Source organism: Ursus arctos, unplaced genomic scaffold, assembly GCF_023065955.2.
Source record: "Ursus arctos isolate Adak ecotype North America unplaced genomic scaffold, UrsArc2.0 scaffold_2, whole genome shotgun sequence".
NCBI lineage: Eukaryota > Metazoa > Chordata > Mammalia > Carnivora > Ursidae > Ursus > Ursus arctos.
Window position 1 is genome coordinate 70,807,698 of NW_026622874.1, and position 13,149 is coordinate 70,820,846.

Sequence of the window (13,149 nt, forward strand, 5' to 3'; positions counted from 1 at the left end):
TTATAGACTGTTTCTCTTAACTACTCATCAGACTCTACCTTGAAAATCTACCCAGTCTCCCAAGTCCAGTTGTCAAAGCTCACCACTCTTTTTCCCAATTCCAAAAGTCTCTCTAGGAGTGAATCTGATTTGACCAGAGAGGATTATGTGTCTGGCCCTAATTCCTGGACTGGGGATTGTTTGTGGTAGGGCACAAGAGGAGAGGTTTCTCTAAGAAATCCTGTAAGGGTAGGGGGCAGTGAGCTCTATGATGGGGATGGAGAGATGTTGGCTGAGTATTACACATACCTTTAGCATCAACAGCCTTTCCATCTCTCAAAGTTGAGTAAAGGACACCCCCAGGTGTGTAAGATTTCTACCCTCATTCTGTCTTGGGCCCAGACCAAATCAAGGCATTAGAGTTAGGAGTCTTCTTCTATCTCCTTATTTTCTTTGTAGGGTGACATACTACTGGGACCTATGGATGAGGAGATTTGGGGAGAAGAGTGATTTCTAACCTCTTATGACTTTTTGTTTCCCAAAATGTCTGTGAGATCCCCTATTTAGGAAATCAAGGGAAAATTTTTCTAAAGAAGGTAGCATGAGCCTTTGGGGCTATCTCCAAGCAAACCTCTTTTGTGTTAAAAGTGTCCATGCTGGCATTACATACAGAAATACCAGTAATAATGTGTGTATCTCTCCCCATACAGGGGAGGGAAAATCTTTTCCTCTACCCATCTTAGGTTTTCTGGCTGGGGTTCTATAAATTACACTGACAAAAGACAGATTAATAGAAAAGCATACAAATTTTTTTTTTTAGTGTAAGTTTTACATGACACAGGAGATTTCATAAGGAATTGAAGACCCAAAGTGTGAGCATTTTTATAGTAGGTTTGATGAAGGGTCAGAAGTTGTGGGGAGATATGATATGAACTAAGTGGTAAACTGGGGAGAGCTTAGCAAGTCCTCTCTGTGTCCCTCCGTCTTCGGAGGTAAGGGTGTTCATTCTTCCACGTACAGGGAGGGCACCTCTCCCATGAGATCTTATGACCTGCTTCAGAGTAGATGGTAGGGAGGTGGTCAGAGAGTCCTTCCTGTACCTGCTGTTACTCAGATTCTTTCAGCTTAAAATATTCAATATGTCGAGGTGCCATATTTTGGAGTAGGGAGTCCTGAACCCCTTCACTATCCACCCCAGTCTTCTGCTCCAGGGCCTGAGGACACCTTGTAGTATCTGAAAGGTTTTCCCCACTGCCTCCTCAGCCCTCATAGGTCACAACATGAATCTTATTTCTGGCCCCACCTACTTCTCCAATTTGCGTTCGGTTATCACTGAACGGACATCATCCTGTGAGGCTCTTTGCTGGCAGAGAACATAAAGCTGCCCTTTTTTTGTGACTCAGCAGTGCAAGTCAGATGGCATATACCCAATCAGTATTTGAAGGAAACAAAAGCAGGAAGCTGAACCATGTAATAATAACTCCCAGCAACCCAAGAATCATATCTAAGGCATCTACCCCAATTACACCCCCATCTCAATGCATGGTTTATTTCATACATAGTAGTTACTAAAATCTGTCATTACCTTGTTTATTGTCTGTCTTACCCACTAGAACATAAGCTCCCTGAGGGCTAGGGTTTTGTCTATCTTATTTACCTAACATAGTATTGAAAACAAGTAATCACTGTGGAAATAAACAAATACCAACCAAATGAGAACAAGCAGACTGTTTATTCAGAGCATGCTACAGCAAGGGAGTTAGCCATTGTCACTTGTGTTTTGTCAGAGACTCAAAGTCAGGCAATAGAGTGAGAAAGCTTTATAGTTGAAAAAAAAGGGAAGGCTTCAGTTGTGCCCTAACTGGAGGCTTTTGTCCTGGGAAGGCTGCAGGTCGACCAGGTAGAAGCAGGACCTTCTCTGTGACTGGTTGGGTCCATATTGAGCTTTCTCTGTTGGTCCTAAGTTGGAAGTGGGTACAGAAATTAGGAAAACTGTCTATTACTAATCAAGTCATGGCTGTTTCTGAGCCAGTTGTTATAGGGCTTTTGTTTGGCTTCCTGAGCTGATCACCAAGAGATGGAAGTCAGGAGTGGTCTGATTTCCTACAAATATGATTTGTGGATAGCAGGCTGGTTTCCTGGGCTGGTTCCCGCAGATCATAGGTCCAAGTTCCATTTGTGTATGTGGTCTGGAGGTTTTCCATTTGTATATTCGATCTCTCATTGTTGATGGGAGGAAAGGCAGGAGGAAGAAAGGAGGGACTGTTATCTAAATTTCATTTTCATGATCCAGATTGCATTTTACGTACCTCATGTCAAGAAGCAGCTCATCCTAGAGCTGACATGGTGGTTGTTTTCAGGAGTGTCCATCCTTGAATCATATCCCATAGTCCAAAGCTGGAACACAGTAAAGAAGAAAGAGACTCTTTTCCTGTCAGTCGGCCAAACAAGAGCCAAAGGCTTTTGAGGAGGCACTTAAAGAATTTTCAGTTTGCAATTGTGCAGAAGCTGTTGTTCAGGTAATTTAACATTGATTTTAGTTTAAAAGGCAATTAAGATAAAATGGGCAGCCACTAGCCACTTAGGTTAAATAAGCTTAGATTTAAATTGCTCCCCATTACCACCTTTGTTTTCTATGTTTGAGCTCTTTTATGCTAATTTAGCATGCAATGGTGTGGTGGCCCAGTTGGGGCTGGTGGATGAGAGAGGAACCGAGCCAGATCCAAGAAGATGGTTACTGAAAGAAGAAATAGTTGGCTCAAAATTGTTCCCAGGGTCAGATAGGTTCTCTTCTATCCTTTTACTGGGTATATGGATTAGTAGAACATTCCAGGATTCTGGTTCTTTATATCTAAAATCCTAAAAATGGTACCTGTATTTTGACTTGGTAATTTATTTCCAAATATTTATCCTGAAATAATGAACAGAGATAAGGTCATAACATTATGGATCAGGATGTTCATTTCAGTGTTATTTAACATAGAGTGAAAAGAAATTGTGCATCCTTACGGTGGCATACCAAAATTGATGTCTTTTTAATTTTTTATGGCAGAAAATCTTCATGATATATTACAAAGTGCAAAAATATTATAAGGCAATTTATATGGTAAAATGTCTATTATGTACTCATGATTTTTCAGTTACATATGCAGTGAAAAATGTTTGAAGTGAGGGGTGCCTGGTGGCTCAGTTGTTTGAGCGTCTGACTCTTGGTCTTGATCTCAGGGTCCTGGGATTGTGCCCTGTGTGGGCTCTGCGCTCAGCAGGAATCTGCTTGAGATTCTCTCCCTCTTCCTCTGCCCCTCCCCTGCTCTCATGCTGGTGCCCTCTGTCTCTCAAATAAATAAATAAATCTTTAAAAAAAAATCTTTGAAGTGGACGGATTTGCAATGCATTACATGTGGCTATCTGGGTGGTAAATAATGAGTGACTTTTTCCCTATGCTTTTCTGATTTTCTCAAATTTCCACAATAAACACCTAGGAGGTGAGGGAGGCTCCTGCTGCTGAGCTTTGGGGGCAAGCCTGCTGGGATCAGGGCTCCAAATATGTCTGAAAGGCTGTGGTGCAATGCCTTTTTTGCTGGTTGTAAGCGGGATCTTCGGAAGCAGAGGGAGCACGTAGGACTTCTTAAAATTGAAGATGTTTATGCTCGAGATGAAACTGAATTCTATCTAGGCAAGAGAAGTGCTTCTGTGTACAGAGCAAAGAGCAACGCAGTGACTCCTGGTGGCAAATTGTACAAAACCCAAGTAATCTGGGGAAAAGTCACTCGTGCTCTGTGTGGGCTCATGCCACAGAAACAGTGGTGTGATATGTGCCAGATTCCAAAGCAGCCTTCCTGCTAAAGCCATTGACCACAGAATCCCTGTGATGCTGTACCCTTCAAGGACTTAAACTTCCTGAAAAGTAAATAAATAAAGGTGTAGCTCTGTTAAAAAACAAACGAACATATTGGTTTTATAATTATAAAAAGGATTGAAAACAATACTTGTTTGTTGTAACACTGTTTAAAAAATCCTCTCAGTAGTGTGCTTCATACATGCCGCCCAAGGATAAGGTTACATGTACCTGCTAAATGATGAAGAGGTAGAATGCATGTTCTTTTGCAATAATTCTGTTTCTTTTTTTTTTTTTTTTAAAGATTTATTTATTTATTTGTTTGACAGAGATAGAGACAGCCAGCGAGAGAGGGAACACAAGCAGGGGGAATGGGAGAGGAAGGAGGAGGAGCCTGATGTGGGGCTCGATCCCATAACGCCGGGATCACGCCCTGAGCCGAAGGCAGACGCTTAACTGCTGTGCCACCCAGGCGCCCCAATAATTCTGTTTCTTGCTCAAAGAAAGTCTGCTAAGCTTCATTAAAGAAGGTCATTCTCCTGGTCCTAGAGTAAAGTTGTAAGGTGAACCATTCTATAGAGCACAGTTCTAAAATATGCCCAGGTGATTCATGCATTTGTCTATTAGGAAATGTGGCCATTTACCAGCAACCAATGTTGAGTTAATGGGATCCATTTAGGAATATAACCACAACAAGCCCATCATAAATCGTATGCTCTCCCATCTGAATATGCTTCATTAAGCTCACCTTTCCTGATGCATTATTAGATTATTAGATGTCACGATGAAGAAAATCATTAGGTCCCGCTGCTCTAATCCTACAAAGCACCAATGTGGTTGCTATGTAATTTTATTTTATTTTATTTTTTTCAGATAGAACCTGCTTTGTGCTTTTCTATAGGAAAATATTTTCGAACTGGTAAAGAAGCAATATTACTGTATTGTGAGGTATATCTCAGTAGGTCATTACCATAACTTCCAGCAGAAGGGATAATCTACGTCACATTTTACTTCAAGGATAAGATTGATTTTTATAAAAATCTTCAGTGCATTGAAGCTTAGAATTTTTTTTTTTTTCCTATGAAGAAGCAATTAGATACTGGAGTTTTCCAGAAATGTTACGTGAATGTAAGCTAAACCTTGATGTGTTTTTGAAGGTCTTATCATTCAACAGTTGAAGAGAAAAGGCAGTTTCTGGGGGAGAAAAGCACTATTGGCACAATGGCAATTTTCACAACTCACATGGCCAGAGGTGTCCACCATTTTCTTATATTTACATCTGTTTGGGGTATTGACAAATACCTGAAATAACAAAGAAGAAAATAATAAGCACCCTTATTTCTACCATCAAGAACCACCAATTTTGAGTGTTTTCTTCCAGGTATGTATGTATACATACAGGTATGTATATATACATGTATGTATATGTGTGTGTATACACACATACATGCACATACATACATATATTTAAATATACAATATAAAGGTGTATTTTAAGGGTTTATGTATATACAAACTTTATTAAAATGGTAGATGTATGTGCATATATATATATATATGTTTATCTTAACAAGGTTTGTGTACATAAAGCAGAAACAAGACCTTTTATATATAAATGCTCTTTTTTTATTTTTTATTTTTTTAATATTTATTTATTTTTAGAGAGAGAGCGAGCGAGCATGAGCGGGTGAGGGGGAGAGGGAGAAAGAGTAGACTCCCTACTGAGCATGGAGTCCCTCACGGGGCTTGATCCCACCACCCTGAGATCATGACCTAAGCCAAAATCAAGAGTTGGACACTTAACCCACTGAGCCACCCAGGTGCCCCTAAATGTTCTTTTAAAGGAAAATTGAAGTCTCAACCTCTACCATCAGTAGCAATACCCTCTCTCTTTCCCAACATTATTATGAATTTGGGGCCTATTCTTCCAGATCAATGCCAGATAGTAAATATTTTAGGATTTGTGGGCCATTTGGTCTCTGTCATAACTACCCAGCTTTGTACTCACAATGCATAAACAAATGGACATAGCTGTATTCCAGTAAAACTTCATTCATGGACACTGAAGTTAGAATTTACTATGTTTTTCACATATTCCTGTTCTTTTAATTTTTTTTAACATTTTGAAATTAAAAAAAAAAAAAAGTTTAACTTGTGAGCTGTGCAAAAGCAGGCAGAGGCTGAATCTGGCCTGCCTCAGCTCTGGGTCATTTTCTGTATATCCACAAATATTCATATAACTACAGAAAATCTATAATATTATTCCTTTTTTGCATTTTCTTTCATAAATAGTACCATAGTGTATGAATCATTTAAAACTTGCATTTTTAATCTCAGCAAAATTTTGACTGAAAACTATGTTTATGTAGTATGTGTAGATATTTTCATCTCCATATACATTCATGCCTATATAGCTATAGATTATGCATACCTTAGTATGCATTTTTCACTACCATATAGTATTCCAGCGTAGGATAAATTGCATTTTCTTATACCGGTAAGTATTCGTCATTTTTTCCTCCATGACAAGCAGTGGTGCAGGTATATCCACGAGTACAGCTTATACATGTATTTTGTTAGGGCAGACCTAGAAGTGGAACTGCTTGGTTATAGGGCGTGCACATTTTCCATTTTAATAGCTACCAGTAAATTGGTTTCTGGAATGATGATACCAATTTATATTCCCACAGGGAGACTTTCTCTGTCCTTGGTTTGGAGATTTCATTCATTGCTGTTTTCCTTTGGAGTGGAAGCAAGGAACCCACTTTAGCTGTGTATCCTCTTGTTACCACAGATGCTAGTGTGGACCTTTATTTCCCTCTGGATTAGTACAGACATTGTTTTAAGTCTTTGCTTGGGCACTTACACATGAGAATAGCAATTTATATCAATAACCAGGTTTGGCAACATCTGCCAAGGTTGTCATTCTCCGTGATTAAATGGCCATATGTGCCAGGGAGCACGGGGACAATGGGGTTGTAATTAGGGTTTGCTATCTTTCCACCCACCACCCCCACCATCCGTAACTTCCCCTAACCTTGCTTTTGTGAGCTGATTTGTGAATCAGATGATTCCCGTGAGAATGCCAGTTTCTGCTGCGATAATATGACTTTATTTTGTGTATCTCTGTAATTATACAGGGTTCTGGTTAAGCAAAAGTCTAGAAACCTTTTGCCACTTAACCCAATGCTATTGAAAACCTTGACCTGAGATGATATGTGCATATATTAGACTTTAACTTAAATAATCACAGCGTATAGTGTATTCTGTACTGCACCATCATTGTAAAACGAAGGTCTATCTAATGCTGTCTTAGCATCCTTTAAATGCCACTGCCCCTGCAAAAGGCAGGCAGAGACATACACCAACTTTTCTTAACTCCATAAGGAACAAATTAAAAACTATATTGATGCAATATTTAAAACAGTCTTAATGCATAGAAGGAAAAAAAAAACACCTTCTTCTCATTTTGTTACTGGCATGACAGAGATGGATGATGGTTATGTAAGGGACTTGGCATGTTCCAAAAAAACCTGGAAATATTGCCTCAAGATAGGGAGCTATAATAAATGTGCAAATAAATATTTGAAAGATTTATTAGCATTTTAAAATTTGCTTACCAATATATAAAATCCTAATCACTTGTGCACAAGGCCTTTAACTAAAATAAAGTATCCAAGAAGATGACACAGGAATCCAATGAATATTTCACTGTTAATCGAATGTAGTCTATACATATACATAAAATTTTCTTCCACGTTTACTTCCTTCCTATTCAACTAATAAGTGCTTGGAAAAACAAGGCCATTTAGTGTATGTAGCTTGCAGTTCCGACTGTAAAGAAAAAAAAAACACCCTAACTTTTCTACATCCAAAAGATTTGTCTCTAACGAAAGCAACATTTAGACTGGGAATAGCCAGAGCCTGGTGTAACTCATTCCCATTTAATTAAAAAAAAAAAAAAGTCACAGATCTTTGTGGATTTTTTGGGAAATTTACTTTGATGCCATTGTTATTCAAGGTAAGTACATTTTCATAGGTGATTTCTGAAGTTCAACAGGACAGGGCAGATATTTCCTCCTCAAAGCAGGGTTATATTTTAGAGCATTTTCATTTAGCAGATAATGTGTAAGATTTGAGATCACAAAGTTTTAACTAGTAGGAAAAGTATAATCGTTTCTCTGAGGAAACACTGAGAAAAACCTATGGGGGGGCGGTGATGGGGTTTTCCATCTTTTACTAGTATTTATATGTGGAGTAGCATATTGGAAGTCATAAATACTGTCCCGTGGACATTTTGAATAATGCAGGAGTAGTGTAAGTAATTGGAAGTGCTTATATCCTGCCTTTAGACATTTCACTGCTTGTGAGTTAAAATTAGTTGTCAAGTGTGGACTCGGAGGACCGTGCAAGGTGCCCTATTCTGTCATGTGGTACATATTTAATGCTTGAAAGAACAAGGGAAGGGACACGTGCAGGAGAGGGAGAGGGAGGGCAAGCGGGGAGATACTGCTGCCAGCTCCCTGCTCGGTGCTTTGCTAGTGCTCCGGGAAGCGAGGAGGCGGGACCTACGCAGCCTCAGCATCCATCGCCCCATTCCCGGGGCTGCAAGACTTTGCAAAAACATTGGGCGTCCAATTTGGCGAGTGTTTTGGCGCGGAGGCCGAGGCCACCTGGGAAGCTGGGCTGGGGCGCGGCAGAGTCCCCGGCACCTTGGTGTCCTCCCTTTGTGTGCGTCTCCACGTTGAATGCCTACTTGCTCGGGCTGCTCGCTCTCTCTCCCGGCGCGTTCTGCACCTGCTGGCGGTGGTGGTGTCAGGCTGCCAGGCAGCCAGGGCGAGCTCAGGCACGGCGCGCACGACAGATGACTGGAGTCATTTACATTGCTAGCACGTGGCTGCCGTTTGCTGTTGCCTCGGACTTCTCCCGTGTTCTCCCGGGGAGGAAACAGGAGGCACTTTGCAGCCGACAATGAAATCTTGGCAGCTAATTGCAGTCGTGGGAGATGCCCTTCAGGTAAGGCGAGAGAAGAGGGCTCTAAACACTGTCAGGAAAAGGAGAGGCAGAGAGGGAGAGCGAGGGATGGAGAAAAGGCAGCTTCTGCAGAGGCTTCCTGAAGCCCACTGACTCGCGGGAGGGGGTGGGAGAGGGACGGGGACCGGGGGCGGGCGACAGGGGGGAGGAGTGTGCAAATTGACATTTTTGGCTGCCTGTGGCAGAGGAGCCGCCGTCAGCCGCTGTCCAACGTTCACGCAGAGAGGGTGGCGGCGTGTGCGCCTCCAGGGCTGCTGATTAGAATAGGGACTTGGCGGCGGCAGGAATCCGGGTAAACCAAAGCGGCGATGGGAGGCTGCGGATGCACTTGCAGCGCGTGAGTGAGACACGGTACGTGAGGCCAGCCCGGGGACCTCCGCGGCTGGGTCAGGGCTCGCTCCGGGAGCACCTAGGGGCACAGGACATCTGGAGAGGGCGAGGGGCGTTTGAGGCTACGGAGGAGTCGGGAGAGATGAATCGATTTTCTTACTGACTAGAAGTTAGTGGGGGAACTTCATTGCCCATTCTCATTGGCTCCGTTTAACTTTATTTCCAGAGATGAATAAGCGTTTATAAGAAACCCCGTAAAAGTCCCAATAGGCTAGCAGGGGTTTTGCAAGAGCTGCGCGGTTCTTTAAATGGGAGGTTTATGAAATGACTGGCCAGATGGGCCGTGCTTTTGGAAAGTTGGCACGCTCACGTTCCGATGGGGCATGTGTGTGCGTGTGTGGGAATATGTGTTGCATGTTTGTGTAAACATGTCTACCGTGCCGGTTGCCTTGGTGGGGCCTTACCTTCGCTGCTTTTCCTGACTCCCAAGGAAGAGAGATTACATTGACGATATTGGAAATGCTTCGACTTAAGAAATAGGCTCTGGATCATTTCATTAAATTAAACAAGAGTTGCCCTTCTTGAGAGATCAAGTGGGAGAAATGTGCTCTGACTTCCAAAGTGATGGAATTAACTGCCAGGCATTTAAAAAATATGCAGAGTGTTGAATACGACATTTATCGGCCTAGAAGGATCACCTAGAAGACTCAATCTCAGCCTGTCCCTTGAGCCATTATTTTCAGATTACAATGAAATTGGTGGTTTTACTTACTTCTGTTGACAACAGAGCTGTGTCTCCCCCTACTTAAGAGGGGCCCCATGGGAATTCTGAATCCAAAAGTTTTGTTGGCAAAATCATCTTAGAAATTGTTCATTAAATTCCTTGCTGAAAGAGTCACTTTTTGAGTATCTTTAGATATCTCATAATTTACTCATTTTCATATGGTTTTAATGGTCACACAGAAATGAATGCAATATATAACGGAGGCAGTAAAAAATGATTGTGTAATCCTCTTTATTTGGGTAGCTGGGCAGTAAATTGGTTGAAGACTATAAAATCTTTCTCAACTGTGATTCTCTATTTTTGATCAAAATGTATCTTCAGAAATCCGAAGGCCATGTGTATAAATGTATTTGTGAAATGGACTAACTTGCCTTTGTGGTTTGCTGTGATTAAGTTTTAAGAGGGCTGTTCTTCAAGTAAGTAAACTACAGTCAATCCGCGACAGCTGTTTACCACTGGCATTCATAGGGAATGCGGGCAGCATTCTTGATTTTCATACAGAAAGCAGGATTTTTCAACTCTTATCTGCCCACTCACACTCTCCACACATGCCAGCGCTTCCTCTATATTAGAATACTCACGGGTTATGAAGAGAAAATTGCTTCTCCGAAGAGTTGGAGGAAGTATTACCTATGGGAGAATATTTATTTTCTCCCTTACTTACCTTCTTCTCCCTCCCTCCCTCCCTCCCTCCCTCTCTCCCTCTCTCTCTCTCTCTCCCTCCCCCCTCCCCCTCCCTCCTTCTTCCCCTCTCTCTTTTTTCCTTATTTTTCCCCTCTTCTACCCCCTTTCTCTCTCCATCCACCTGTATTTCTTTCCATCTGTCTTTATTTTTGTACCCAAGCACAGAAACCTTTCCAGATATCTTCTACTACTGCATTTTTATTATAACAAATGTTTTGCACCCTGAAGGATAATTGGAACTTGATTTTTTTTCATTTTCCTTTTCTGTTCTTTTCCTTTCCTTCCTTCCTTCCTTCCTTCCTTCCTTCCTTCCTTCCTTCCTTTTTCTTTCTTTCTTTCTTTCTTTCTTTCTTTCTTTCTTTCTTTCTTTCTTCTTTCTTTCTTTCTTTCTTTCTTTCTTTCTTTCTTTCTTTCTTTCTTTCTTTCTTTCTTTTTTCTTCTTCTTCTTCTTCTTCTTCTTCTTCTTCTTCTTCTTCTTCTTCTTCTTCGGTATTCTCTGCTCTTATACAAGAACCAGTTAATATCAGGCAATCTGGTGTATCCTAATTTTATAAATAAAGGCAAGTAATCAAACTTTTCTTGTCATTTCTTTTTTAACCAAGCAAATCAACTCTGGAAAATGCCTTTACTATAAGAAAACAGGTAAATCTTTTCTCTGTTATGACCAAGAGATGGATTTTTACAACATTGCATTTTGCTTGCTGTAACTTTATTGGGCTGAGCATATTTTTATGTTCATCTATTGTAACCTTATCCCTCAAACTTCTATTTTCTCTATTACCTGTCTTAATTTTAGAATCTGGATTCATTTTAATCTGTATTTACTTGGACTTTGGAGAAACAACCGTCAACCTTGAATTATGGGCCAGCTTATTTAAGTATCACATAGTGGGGGTTTTTTTCCATTTTTTTTCTCTTTCCATGAGTATGACACAAAAATTAAAGTAGATTTCATGTAAACGGCTTTTTGCCGCAATTGCCTTCTTCCAAACTATAGTTGTAAGATTTTGAGAATAAAAGGTCATGTTTTGAGAATATTATATGAGAATCAGAGTATATACCCTTTGTCATTTTCTGTTTGATTACAGAGAACCTGATTGGATAGGTCAATCTTGAGCTAAATAACTATTACAATGTCCAGTGAAGGATCTTTTTGGTCTTGTTTTATGCTAAATTTATAATTTTTCTATTAGGTTTTGAGCAGAGTTTGTAGTACCAGAGACGTGGAACATAGTCCAAAGGAGGAAGGATTTTTATGAAATAATAATAAATCCTTACTATTATGAAGTAAGCTTCTATTTATGTTTAGTTCGGCTGTGTTTTTTTTTTTTTTTTTTTTTTTTTAATTCCTGTGTGTTAGTCTCAAAGTCATCACAGAGTGGATTGGAACAAGTTCTTTGAAAGTAATTCTAATAGAATTAAAACAAAAGTCCTTTTATGAGACTTGAATCCCCATCTTGTATCGATTTTTCAACAAACATAAAAATAAATAGGGAGGGAGAAGAGCATGGACCTTTAAAGTTTTTTGCACTTTCAACTTTATTTTGTTATACATCTGAAAACTCCAGAATGTGATAATACATTAGGTCTTTGTACATACTTAGGGGCGGATGTCTTTATCCTGTTTGTTTTCCTTCATTTTCATGCAGAGTTGAGCACTCGCATGTATTATGAGCAATAGTAAACAAGAGCAAATAAGGGCACACAGAATTTTTTAATTATGCATTTTAATTTATTTGAATTAAGCCACATATAACAAAATAGCAGTCCTGTCTATCTGGTGTTCATGCTGCCCCCTCCCTTTGCTTGCAGGGCACTAAAAGAATTAAGTAATTCTTTAAAAGTCAGCTTGTAACATACAATGTTCAGCTTGGAAAACTTTATATTTAGTTATCCAATAGCTATGGTGTCCTAGCCTTCAGGAGTGTTTTTTTATTAACAGATATAAAGTTGATGTGAAAAGTTGTGCGGTGAGTGTGTGTGTGTGTGCGCACACGCTCACCCAAAAGGCTGAAACAGCTTGTGTCAGCTATAGCAACTCGTTTTTGATTCAGCAAAACTAGGTTATGAATTCAAGCAATTAAAAATGACAAAAAGCCCAATTTCACTGCCTAGATTAATACACTTCCAATTTTTCCTGCTCCATAAAAATTTCAAAGTGTTCCTTTCTGCTTAGGTGTTTGCATAACCTGTAAGGTATTGGAAGGCCCCCATTTCACATTTACTTATGATGTCTGAATACTTTGATGTAGCAAATGTAAATAGGATCAATTGGATGTTCTTAACACAATTTTGTATTTGCAAGTTCTTGTGAAATTATTTCGGTTGGGTTTAAAGGAAAAGCAGGAAGTGCAGTTGTTAGTTCCCTAACATTAATCGGTGGTGAGTAATCTTTCAGCTACTTCCAATGTCATGAAGGCCAGGAAAGGCTTTTTGAGAAATGGTATAATTACAGCACAAATAGTGTATCCATGTTCCCAGGGTGGCAGTGATTTCTTTT

General features: G+C 40.1%; 1 pseudogene; it reads left to right on the plus strand.

Moving 5' to 3' along the window:
- Nucleotides 1-3,402: 3,402 nt before the first annotated feature.
- LOC113270892 (60S ribosomal protein L35a-like) lies at nucleotides 3,403-3,922 on the plus strand (annotated as a pseudogene).
- The last annotated feature ends 9,227 nt before the right edge of the window (nucleotides 3,923-13,149 follow it).